Here is a 13,743-nt window from a genome sequence, read left to right as displayed (position 1 = left end):
TCGTGTTTTTTATTCAACGAAAATGAGTGAACCAACGAGTCGAGAGAACAAATTCTTTCCAAACACCTGGTATTTCCTGACCTGTCGCACCGGCAGTTGGGAAAATGGTGAAATTCACCATTCAACCGTCTCCAAGAGTGTTGAAGCGGTTCCAGGAGCGTTGACGTGGTTCAACGGTAAAGGAGCTGTAAGAAAACCGGGACCGGAGAACAAAAGTCGGAGGAAAGGTGAAGCGGATGATTAAAGCAAATCCAACGTCTCAAGCCGTGATTTGGCTAAAAGATCGGCATGTCGCGAGACTACGTCCAGAATGCAAAGAAGGAGCTGGACTACACATACAGGTACAGAACTTCCCAAACCGCGATGAGCGGCAACAATCGACAGCAAAACTCGGCACGGAAGCTCTACGAGAAGATGCTGACAAAATATGGCTGCTGTGTGATGGACGACGAAACGTATATAAAAGCCGATTTTAAGCAAATTCCGGGGTTGAAGTTTTCACCGGCAAGAACAAGTTCGATGTGGACGACAAATTTAAGAAGAAGAAAATGTCGGAATTCGCCTCCAAATATCTCATTTGGCGCCATTTCTCTTGCGGACTGAGAGTGAGCCTTTCGTGACAAAATGCAGTAAATGGCGAGATCTACAAATCAGTGCCTCGAGAGCGCCTTTTGCCGTTCTTGCAGCAGCACGACGAAGCTCCGCTATTTGCCAGATTTGGCATGCCACTATTCTGAAAGTGTCCTGGAGTGGTATGAGGCCAATTCTGTCCATTTTGTTCCAAAGGACATGAATTCGCCAAACTGTCCGGAGCTGCGCCCGGTGGAGCAGTACTGGGCAATGATGAAGAGAACTTGAAAGAGCAAAGACAGTCAAAGACGAGAAGGACATTTAGAAAAATGGAAAAAAACTGAGAAACTTGTACCGGATGCACTGAAAAACTTTGATGGGAGGTATCAGCGAAATGCTTTAAATTTACACCTCAAGGCTCCATCGATCTTTTATTTTGATTTTTGAAGTAAAAAATTTGGTTTGATTCTAAACATTATAAGAAAATTGGCGACATTTTCGGTGCTAATAATTTCTGTTCGCCCTTTAGCTGATGTCACGCCATCGCCACGGACATTTTTGCAACAGCGCTTCGCTGTTTAAAATTCGCTGGTTTAAAAATTTTCACGCCGGTTCAATCTTTCGGAAATTTATAAGAATTTTACGGGATCCCAAAGAGTTTTCTGAAGAAATTTCGAAGAGCTTTTCTAGGGAATTCCAACAGAAAATTCCTAATAAATTTTTGATGCGAAAACTTCGTTCGAGAGTTTCCGGAGGAATTTTAGAAATCAAGAAATTTCAAAGGATTTTCAGAATGGGATGAGTTTCTCAAAGAAATTCCAAAGAGTTCGATAAATTTGAATGAGGACTAGCCTAATAATCAAAGGAGTGAACAAATCAGTTTTTTGTGCAATGATGTTAGATGTGCCCCAGAATTGATGCTATTTAGTTAGTCATAGTTTTACAAAACCCAAAGGACAATGTATTACCTACTGGCAAGAATTAAGAGTGTTGTAAGGTAGGGGCCCTCCTTAGCCAAGCGGTAAGACGCGCGGCTACAAAGCAAGACCATGCTGAGGGTGGCTGCTCGATTCCGGTGCGGTCTAGGTCAATTTCGGATTGAAATTGTCTCGACTTCCCTGGCATAAAGTATCGTGTTAGCCTCTTGATATACAGATAAAATGGTACTTGGCTAGAAACCTCGCAGCTAATAACTGTGGAAGTGCTTAATGAACACTAAGCTGGAGGTGGCTCTGTCCCAGTGTGGGGATGTAATGCCAATAAGAAGAAGAAGAAGCATACATTTTCTTTTGTTAGAGACGATGGGATTTACATATCGTGAATAAAATATAAATGTAGGTTCCAAAAAGTTCCAAAGGTTTTATTCATAACAGAGTTCGTACTTTTCCTTTCTAAGAGACGAAAACAAGCGATTTTCGGATCGGAGAATCTTTTTCAGGTTTTAGTGAATAACATTTTTCTCCATCCCTCTTTTCTCTAGAGCGAACCTAGAAGATAAACGAAAATCGTCCTCTTGATGAATTTCTTTTTCATTTTATCCACTTTACGCCTCACTCACTTTTCGAAAATTTTCGGTAAGCAATTACAAAATTTATGATCGCAACAGAGTTCAGACCTAGAACATCAACAAAATGCGATAGCATGCGGTCACTATAATATACCACCACATTGACTGCATATGGGGATTAGGTTTTTTGTTCCATGCATACTCGTTTCGCAATTGGTGATGGCACGAAAAGGAAAAAAGGAGTAGAAAACGAGCAAATCAACTTTTCGCGGCACTGGTAGTGAGGAGAAATGGTTCTCTCATCACCTTTTTATTTTCCCGCAAACTGATTTCTCGGCGAAAATCAGCGTGAGGGCAATCTCTTTCGTGAGAATGGAGTAAGATTACGATCCCCGATTCATAATGTATTCTATATTGCTGTGTATGATGAGTTGAAATGTCATCTGCATGTCATTTGACTAATATGTACATAACTTTCTTTAGAAGAAAATTTCTTCCATAATTTTGAATGTACTCATAACGCTTGAGTAGGTTATATTTTTGTCCAAGGGTACATTGCTCTAAGTATAACATCAAATCAGGTAGAAAACTCTCAAAATGTCACGTGTCATTTGACATAATGTCATTTGAATGACATTTTGCCTCCACGCCCTAGATTACATATTTACAGAAAGTCTCGTTGACAAAGTTGTGGCCATTTAACCGCTATAAGTTCGTCATACAACATGAATTGATAGCTACCTTCTGAAAAAGTTCTGGGAAAATTATACAAACGAATGCAAATGACATTTTACTGGTATGAATAATACGCCTTTGACATTATACAATACAAAAAAATCACAAACAATGGAGCTCCTGGTCGGGAATGAGCACAGAAATCCTTAAACATAAAAGACCTAAAAACTACATGCCTTATAAAATCTTCAATTTTTATCTAAAACTAGTTGACTCGGCAGACGTTGTCCTGCATAGTAGGCGAAAATACGCGTTGTGAACTGCCCATGCGAAGTTTCCATACGATTCTTAATTTTTGTTTTTCACAAATTACTCAACCTTAGTCTTAATTTTCGCGAAAACGTCGGAAACGATAACCATCATACCTGCTGAAAGAATGAAGAAAATCTATCGAGCCTTTTTCGAGTTATGCGGATACGAACGAACCATTTCATTTTATTATATAGAAGATATTACGAAAGTTCAAAAGGACGAAACCCTCTCTTCCTGGAATAAAGAAATCTTTATGCAATCCAGAACTTTGCTTCAGATTCTCGGTATGTCTAAATATCAAGTACCAGCGCGAAGTAAGCAGAATAAATTATCCCCTTATAAACATGTCTTATCCCAAACTTTTAGAACTTTCAGAAATATAAACTAAACACTAAACAGTTTCTTGTTGGTTGTAGAATCTCGAAATCCTAAGAAGAATTGCTTTCAGAACCTCGAAACTGGAATAAAAAGCTCCGCTCAGACAAAATTCAAACCTAAGACGTCGTGAACAGTGGTTTGAATCAAGACCTTACCTCTATAAACGCTTCGTTATGCAAGTGCAAAAAATATGCAAAACATTTTTCAATTTTTCAATCATATCTTCATTGATACCTATGCCTGGCGTATTGTAGAGCTCCATAATCGTCGGTCTTGGGCGATGTTGCTCCAGTTTCCCCAAACGTTCAGGGTCTCCAGGTCAGATTCCACCGCGTGCAGCCAGCGTGTTCGTGGCCTTCCACGTAGTGGCCGGTCCCTATCTGGTTCTCTGATAAATATTGTTTTCGCTATTCTTTCTTCCGACTCTTCCATAAGTAGCCAGCCCTTAAATCTGCCGTATTATGCGATTCACATTTTTCTTTTTGTATTAATGCAGCTCATGATTCATGCGTCTGCGCCACACCCATTTTCTAGTTTCCCTCCAGTATTGTACTCTGCACTTTTAGCTCGAAAACCTCAAAAGCTCTCCGGTCCCTCTCTTTAATGTCCATGCTTCATGTTGATAGCCACTGGTAGAATCAGAGTTTTGTATAGAGCACATTTCGTTTCCGTCTGCATGTTGCGGGACCTAATCTGTTTTACGTCAATACGTCTTTTCACTTCACGTAAACGTCATTGTCACATGTCACAAGCATTCCAAGGAAAACAAATTCTTCAACAACTTCAAACACATCCCCATCAAGCACTACCTCAGCACCAACACCACTAGGCCTTTCTCTATCTCTACCTGCCATCATGTACTTTGTTTTGGTAGAGTTATTGGTTAATTCTATCATCGTCGTCTCCCTCTTCAGTGGGATAAACGCCTCCACTACTGCTCTTCGATCGATTCCAATGAAGTCGAAAAGCCCAGGATCATATGCGACCGTATGATCTTAGTGTCGTTCCTCTGCACGTCAGATCTCCTAATAACGCCTTCGAGTGCAATGTTGAACAATTAATTTCAAAGTGCATCACCCTGCTTCAATTCGTCTATGGTCATAAACGAGGTTGACACTTCGTCGGCAATCCGAATATTTGATTTCGAGCCATCCAGCGTTGCACGTATCATTTTCGTATCAGTTTCGTTGGAAAACACATTATCGGCCCTCACGAAAGCCTGCCTGCCGACGAAGGACTCCTCAAGCGGTCTCAGTCTGTTAAACAGGATACGCGACAGGATTTTGTACGAAGAATCCTTGTAATTCCACACTCTGCCTTTTTCTTTTTTTTAAGACTTAACCGTCTTCGACCAGAGGTCGTACAGACTGAACACCTAGCCAACGGACAGGACACTTAACACCCAGTGAACCGGTGGATAGTTTTTCGATCACGAAAATTTTCTCTCTTACGGGGCGAATCAAACCCCGCTCCATAACCCATGCGTCTGAACCAGCGTTCTCAACCTTTTTCTTGAGATACCCTTCGAACTTTTGCATTAATTGATTACCGCCTGTTTTTTACTGTAAATAAATAAGCGTAACGGATATATGGCTCTCCATAAGTTTGGCTGAAATTCTCATTATTCCTGAAACTTTCCAATGGCAAGTTATTTTCAAACTTCCGAATATTTTGAGCGGGCTTCGGCCTCTTGAAGGAGGTTTCAGAACCTCTTGAAAGAGGGTTCGAGCCTCTTTAAAGGCGGCTTTTCAGCTACTTAAAGGAGGCTTTTGCACATCTTGAAATGACGCCTCTGAGCCTCTTTAAGGTCACTCCTCATAGGATCCAAGTTTCAAAGTGTTCTCGTTTTCGGGGCACACCACTCGTACAGGCGGCGCACAACTGTCATTTTTGTTGTTGGCTTTGCTGCGTCGCAGCATGCGTGAATAATACAAATGACAGTTGTGCGATAACAGATGTGCGTATGGCTTGCACCACTGTCAATGACCTTAAAGTAGGCTTTTAAGCCTTTTAAAAAAATGATTCCGAGCCCTTTGAACGGAGGTTTCCGAGCCTCCTGAAGGGCTGAACCTCTTGAAAGAAGTTTCTAATCTCTTGAAGGCCTCTTGGTAAAGGCCTCTTAGCCTTTTGAAGGAGGCTTCAGCCACTTTAAATGCGGTTTTAGCCACATAAAGGAGCTTCCTAGAATGTTGAAAGGGCGCTTCTGAGACACTTGAAATAACGCTTCAAACCTCTTGTAAATATCCGAATTTCTTGAGGAGGGCTTCCTGAAAATAGGCTTCCGGGCCTCTTGAAAGGAGGAACATACAAATAGTTTTGAAAATTCAACGACGTGTAAAATTGCTTCGATATTTAATTGAGTTTGATTAAATTTTTCAAATTTATTTCAATTCAAATTTATTTCGATTCAAAAGATCAGTAAAATAGATTGATTGTTGATGCAGGCTCCAAATAAATTACCTGGCAACAAAATGACAACTTTCGTGATCATTTTCCAAGGCTCTCATAGGTCTTGAAATTTATTCATAATACAAATAGCACGTGCTATCAAAGCATTCATCGTCAAGACCCACCACGAGGCGGCAACATTTTAAAAATATCGAAGTAGCTTTTTCTGGAGGTATTTTTTCTTAGGCGACTATCTAGCGCTTATCGTTACGACCAAAAATAAGCGGTGGAGTTAAGTGGGTAGATTTTTTTATAGGCGGTACAATACGTGTGAAAATACATTAAAAATCACCGTGGACTGGCTCGTCTCGAAAAACAACATATTTTTATCTGTGTATGCTTCGAGCTACTTGGAAGAAGGCTTCCGAGAACGTGAAGGATCTTCCAATCCTCTTCAACGTAGCTGGCGCTATTCGATAAAAAGCCTTCATGCCTTTCAAACGGAGGCTTTCAGACCTTTATAGCCTATTCAGATTACGCCTGTGCATAATAATTGGCGTTTCAGGTAAATACGCTTTATGATGTCATTATTTACGTAATATTCCCATTTTGCGCTGTCAAAGATACCCGCTAAAAAATTTATTACGAACAATTATTACGAGAGAGCTTTCGTTCTAACTGGGATGGGAGAAATTCAACAAAACAAAACTGACAACTCACGCTCTCTTTGCCAGAGAAAATTCTCTCTGTTTTCATTTCGTTCATGGTTGACAGTCATGCTCTTTCTGTCGCAGCAGGGTCGAATGCATTTGATGGAAATCTTCTGAGCGCTGAGAATAACTCAGTTGGATGGTTTGTGGTATATGATGAAAAATAATGATGATAATTATTTATTCTCACTTATTCAACATGAATTGTTTAAAAACAGATGCTCTCTAGAATTAACATGATATTTAACTCACCTAGATTTAATAGAACAAATCGAATAAATTTTCAAAGTTCAAGGGCCAATGCGGAAGACAATTTAAAACGTAGGAATGGTTGTAAAACGAATATATTTGATGAATAAACATGATTTCATAAATTGTTTCAATTCTACTCTTGAATGGCTTAGAAAATATACTTTGGATTTCAATTTTCACATGGGACACTGTACGATTTGAATTAGATTATATATAAAAGTAGAATAACCTTAAATAAAACATGGATTGGTAATGCATTAATTCATCAAATCCAGTTTAAATTATATCACATTCACACGATTCGATTTTGTTAGAAGCTGTACATTGATTGTCGAGTAGAACGCAATGGTTCAGTTTCCATTTTAAAAAAAAAAAATTGCTGAGTTGCCCTTCATACATGGAGATCTGGTGGAAATACATTTGGTTCGATAATATTTCTTGAAAATTGGTCCAATCGTCCTTTTTATTTATTTGTGAGAATTCCAAAAGTATCTAAATTTTTCTATCAAATCTCCGTTCGATCAATAGTACAGATCAAAATACTTTTAAACTTAAAATAAAATTAGAATATTCTGATTCCCCGAACGCGCACCTAACTAATGAATGTAGCTTCGCTCATTATCCTTAATAGAGCTTAAATATTCTTCGAAAATCCTTTTCATATTTTTAATATTTTTTTTAGAAACTTTGTTCAGAAAATGTTCGATTGTCGCCACACAAATGCTTGATTTCGCAAATTAATTTTAAAACTCTGAATTCAACCCTGTATTAGCGTAATGAGGAAACATGAAATGTCAAGATATATTATCTTGCTGCAGTCTGAACACCTCGTAATAATTGGATACCTCTCACTTAACAAAGTCATAAATAGCCCAATCTGAATAGGCTATTAGACTCTTGATTTTAGCTTCTTCTTCTTCTTCTTCTATGGCTCTACATTCAAACTGGAACTTGGCCTGGTTTTCAACTTAGTATTCTAGCATTTCCTCAGATATTAATTGAAACTTTTCTATGCCCGCCATTGCATGACTATGTATCTTGTGTAGCAAGTGCATAGGATACACTATGCCAGGGAATCGAAATGTTTCCAACCGAAAACACCTAGACCGGACCGAGAATCGACTCGCCATCTCCGGATTGCAATCCTACGCCTTTGCTCACAAGGCTACCGGAGACCCCTGGCTCGAAACATATTCTCACTTTATTCAACATTTTGTTTCGATCAGGTGATTGCATTGCAGAGTTTTTTTTAATTTGTTAATTCGAAGTTATTCCTTCAGTCTTTTTGCTGGCCCTACTTGCCCACTGTGCTGGTTGTTGAAGGCAGGATTCAATTGACTTTGATTTATTGGATCGCCATGCATATTGACAAGTTTAAGACAAAGTTATGACTCAAAAATACTAGTATCAAACTTTATAATGAGTTTGATTGAAATTGTATTCGTCCGCCATTACGGATTTTTGTCCGAGAGTACCCCTGGGGCCAGCAAAGGTACCTCCAGAATGTACTAAGATTGAGAACCGCTGGTCTAGACGATTGACGTCGCTAATCGCGGGCAAGCCGTGCCCTCTTATAGATTGGGGATTTGAGGGCATCAACCCCGCAGGAAGTTCTTCATCATCCCATATTTTCTGGATATATTGTGTTGATTGATGCAGCTGCTCACTTCGTGTCTGAGAAGCTGGACCGGGATCTCGTCGTAGTAGCTTTACTGTTTTTCAGCTCGTTTAGACCCTTCTTTACCTCGTCCAGCGTTGGTGGTTCCACAGCTTGACCGTCGCCGACTATGACCATCCTGCTCCTTAATACACCTACACATTTCCACCGTTCAACAATCCGAACAGCACACATGTTGCGTATAGATCATAGTAACTTATATGTGACCAGATTCAGTCACAACAAGGTTGCCGCAACCAGTTTCGCTTGACTTGTGCTTGCAGAATCTTCAAGTGCTCCTTCACCTGGCTGCACCGGTGCTTATCTGACAGCAAATTCCCTCTCGGTCATTGCACATGGCGGGGACTGGCGCAGTATTATGCCGCGCGCCTTGACGAGTGCGTAAAACCTCCGCATATCGTTTCTTTCATGTTCTCCTCGCTGCTATCACACTCTCTTCGTTTTGCCTTTTTTCCTGCGATAAATTTGTTTCTTTTCTGTCCTTACTACACCTTACCGTTCTCTGTTGGAACGGGTTCGAGCCACTAGCATTCGACTCCTAGCAACATTTTTCTCGTCCGTCACTCGCTGGCACTTTCCATCAAACCAATAATTTCGTTGCGTCGCTGTGCGTAGCTACACTTCCTGCGCTGTTGTAGTCAGCTTCGTGGATATTTTCCATAATCTGTTGACGTCGCCAGATCCAGTAGCATCTCTTATCCAGTCGTCCAGCTCGGTGGTACTATCCAGCAACTCCCAACTGACAAGCGTTGGATCTGTAACGCATCGCTCTGCTTGTTTCGTGAATTCGTGACGCTGGAAAGTCGCGCCGAATTTTGCAACTTCATGAGAGTGATCCGAGTCAATGTTCGGACCTCTGAGGACCTTATATACCATCCGAGAAATGTCGTTCGTCGATCAGCACGTGGTCTTCTGTGAGCAAGTATCTCCACTCGGATGTTGCCAGGTGTGTTTGCGATTATTCTTACGTGAAGTAGATACTGCTGATTGCCATCCCTCTAGCAGCAGCAGGTTACAAGTCGCAGACCATTGTCTGTAGCGGAATAGAGGCTTTGTACCAATGACAGGGCGAAAGAAACTTTCTCTTCGTCTTCTCTTTGTATCCCCGATGACAATCTTTACATCATGTGTTGGGCACTACCGTAGGCCTTATAAAGGCTCTCAGAACTCATTCTTCATCTTGGGTTATCGTTCGTTGGGGCATAGATGCTGATCTGGCTATAGTTGAAGAATTTGCCCTTCATTCTCAACACGAAAATGCGGTCGCTTATCGGGCACTTGAATGAAGTGCTCGTTATGGAATCCACCGCCCGGAATTCACGTTCTCCAGTCCTGGGCCACCATGTTCCTGGAGTGCTGCCACTCACGCCGACCTGCTGCAGCTCACGAGCCAGAAGCCCGTGCAGGTTCATTCAAAGTTCTCGTTCAAGATCCGACTTTCCAATCGTCGTCTTTATTCGTTGCCGGGTCTGTTGCCGTTGAATCAATCCATTTGCTCTTTTTTTGCCTTTGTTGGTAGCTGTAGAATCTTTGGTAGGCTACTTTGCGCTGAAGGGGCTGCCTTCTCGATGCTGACACGATGCAACATGGTGTGCAGTTTTCAGTTTTCTGTCAAAACTACATGTTTTCATAATTTGATATCTCCGATTAGGGCAGACCAAAAATATGTTTAAGCATTTGAAGAAATTCATATTCCATTAGTTAAAAATTGGAATATTTATTTTTTATCTCAAGTTTTACCAATTTTACTAAAATCATGTTTATTAAAAAAAAATATATAACTCGACAATGGAGGAAGATACAGACGATATTCATATAGCAAAACACGCGTTTTGAAAAGCCCCAAAAGTCTCCAGAAGGTGACATTCGTGAGAAATGAAAAATAAAAAAACCTACAGCTTTAACACTTTTTATAAGGTTTATCATTATCATCGTATTGCAAGATTTACGAGAAAAGATGCATTTTCAGCTTAAAGCATACTTTTAAGAAAAGAAAAAGTTCTACAAAGTTGTTCTGGATACTGGGGCCTTATTTATAGAGTTAACGAAAATAAGATGGGCCATTTTATAAAATGTGATTTTTTTTAGATATTGACATAAATGTTCTACAAAGTTGTAGCGCAGATTTTCAATCAACTTTTGTTGTAGCTCTTAAGCTCACTTGTTTAGATAATTTTACCTACCAGAATTAGGTGACCCTCGAAAAAATATTTATGATCTGCTCATTTCTTTTATTTTCACGGATCTCACCTTTTGAAGACTTTTGGGCTTTTCAAAACTGGTTTCTATAGAATATCGTTGTCTCAGTTATATCAATTTTTAAAAACTGATTTAGTAAAAGTATAAAACTTGAGATAAAAACATATCCCCAATTTTTCACATAATAAAAAGAATATGAATTCCTTAAAAGCCGTATAAATATGTTTTGATCTGCCCTAACCGGAGATATCAAATTATAAAAACAATTATAACTTTTGATCGGAAAAATATATAGAGCATATTTACCCATCAAAGTTGCATTTTGCTGAACTCTAAAGTCACCTGAGGGGCTTTCGAGAATCAAAACAAAAAATAGAGATTAAAATACTGTTTTTTGAGTTACACCTAATCCAATAGAAAAATTGCTCTAAATCAGCCAACTTTTAGCAAAATTGATTGGAAGAAGCTGCGCTATAACTTTGTAGAACATAACATGTCCATTTTCCGAGAAATAAAGAAATTGGCTATTTCGAACAATTTTGTAGAACAATAGTTTTTCTAAAAAATATGGTTTGCGTAAAGTGTTATATTTAATTATCAATTTTTTTTTTTTAATATTATTTAATTTAACTTTTTTCAATTATATTACTATGCCTACGCATAGTTGTAAGAATGAAGAAAAAACACGAATGAATACAATCGACCAAGAGACAGATTTTTTTACAAAGGAGTTTGGTTCTAACCAAATCTAATACTTTAGGAACAATATCGTGGTCACAAATTGAGAGGCGATGTTCAATTTCCTAGGACATTTTTGAACCGAAATGTTTTTCGACTTCCTGGACAACAGGGTCGATCCCACAATAAGTGTTCTGCTTCCGATACCGAAATTATTTTTCACTTCGTTCCGCCAGGTCAAGCTGGTGCCCAGCATCACGAACGATCCACACAAGATAGTAGTGGGCTGACAAAGTCTATACGTCCAGAAAGTTTCATGGGAATCTAAGAGAGTGCTGCCAGCTTCGAATAGGATTTGATACAAAATGCAATCATCAAATAACGATTTGATATGCTATTTTCGACTCTCGGATACCTGGTCAATTAGTTTGTTATGATTTTAATATAACCTCTTCAATCCATTCAACATGTGGATGTATTTTTTGTTACCTTACACCTTCTCCGCATCCTTCCTGAACTTGGACACCACTCCATAAAGATAGTAGCACTTGATCTATAAAACTTTTCATTAACGGACCTCCATGATCCACCTGAAAAATTGTTAATCATAGTAACTTTATAAAAATTAAAGAAAATTGCTAAACCTACACTGCGCTGATTGGAATTAAGTTAATGGTGTTGCGCAATATATAAAATGCAGGTAAATATTCCGGATTGCTGCAATGCCCATTGGTGCTGAGTCTATGACGGTTTCGATGGTATACCATTCGTAGTCGTCTTTCCGGAATGACTCTTTGTTGCATGTTAGAACCATAAATTGAGATGCTTAGATACTTCATCCATTTCGTCTATATGTTTCCCGAATACATAGGGCCAAATTTATGTCGTGCTCAACGAATTTGGGTTCAGAAAGCGCGATGTCGTTTTGAGGTTTATCAGTCTGAAATTTGGGTGATAAATATCGTCAATTCGTATTAACTTCATCTTTTTTCACAAGATGCATGCGGTTTATCTATTCATTACACACCGGATGACCGATGTTATAGCAACGATAGTCTATTATGTTGTCCACATCAATCATTTTTCAGTAGTGTATTACGTAATCCCACAGACATTGGTCCCCAATAATTTCGTAGTAGTTATTTTGATTGACATTTTCTATTCAAACATGATGAGGTTCTGTGCATGCTAAAAAGATATGATGTTATAATGGTGTCATCTACAGTAAGTTACTTACTTGTAGTCAATAGGATGTTGCAATTCCTGTTCGATCCATTCATGGAAAGACCCGACAGTATACACGCACGATCCCAGACAGAGTCCCCATATTTCCCACGCCACGATCAGCGGAATCAATGTTCCATCACATCTTCTCTTTCAATTTGAATCGGACCACAGAATCACCCTAAAACGAGTGACGAATGAAACAATCCCTACTCTGGGAAAGTTTAACATCTTAACCTCGAAATATCCATGTGATCACTTCCGGCACAAATTGCTCTTCGACGAAACCGTTCGGTTGGTGACGTCTACTAACTGGTACCCTTTCGCACGTTTTTTCATATCAATTGCCGATAATGTAACTTTTGCAATGTTGGCTAAGCTTTCACCAATGCCAGTTATGCAAATCAACTGCTTGCATTTCTTATGAGGCACATTCTTCTCCAACCACAACAGGCAGAGCAAACCGCTTGATTAAATTTAGCATCGAACTCGAGTTCAATGGGGCGATATCGCAATATTTTTACTATGCCGATATAGAGGATGCTTCCTAAAACTACGAATGGGATACTTTGCGCTGTTTCGTGATCTTCCCACCAAAATTAGTATCGCCTATACGAACAGTATCGGGTTTTACACTAGAAAATAAAAGGCATTAGAATAAATCGAACAATCTAAAATACTTTGATAGCATTTAAAATTTCAGTTTTAAGAATGTGGAGCACGTGAGGCAGCGTTACTGCTTTCACTTCGGCATAGACTGAATTGATTTTAACAATGTAATGAAAGACTATGAAGAAATGCATTGTATTTTTTAGGAAATGTTGCAAAAGAGTTTGACATCATATCAAGAGTTAGAGGTTAAATAGTGAAAAGCATAACGGAGGACCTATACTACTATGGATTGTTTTTCTCATAAACGCTTAATGTCGTTAGTTTTGAATAAACAATACTTCTCCATTCACGGCACAATGAGCAGCAGTTAGAAGTAAATTTAGAAATAAGTACTCCACCACATAAATATTGAGTTTTTCCACTGGGTCCATCCAATGGCTGCCTAAGCAAGAATATTTTAAATCATTACAAACTATTTGGCAGACATTTCATCCTAAACCATGTGCATGAATTCCCCAGCAAATGCTCGTCTCCCTCCATGTACTTGAACCGATAGAATT

General features: G+C 39.2%; 1 pseudogene; it reads right to left on the bottom strand.

The window, feature by feature from the left end:
* Positions 1-13,743, bottom strand: part of LOC134222437 (uncharacterized) — a 68,624-nt pseudogene that overhangs the window by 16,283 nt on the left and 38,598 nt on the right.

Source organism: Armigeres subalbatus, chromosome 3, assembly GCF_024139115.2.
Source record: "Armigeres subalbatus isolate Guangzhou_Male chromosome 3, GZ_Asu_2, whole genome shotgun sequence".
Classification (NCBI taxonomy): domain Eukaryota; kingdom Metazoa; phylum Arthropoda; class Insecta; order Diptera; family Culicidae; genus Armigeres; species Armigeres subalbatus.
The sequence above is the reverse complement of the archived record's forward strand: the minus strand, read 5'-3'. Positions and strand labels throughout refer to the sequence as shown.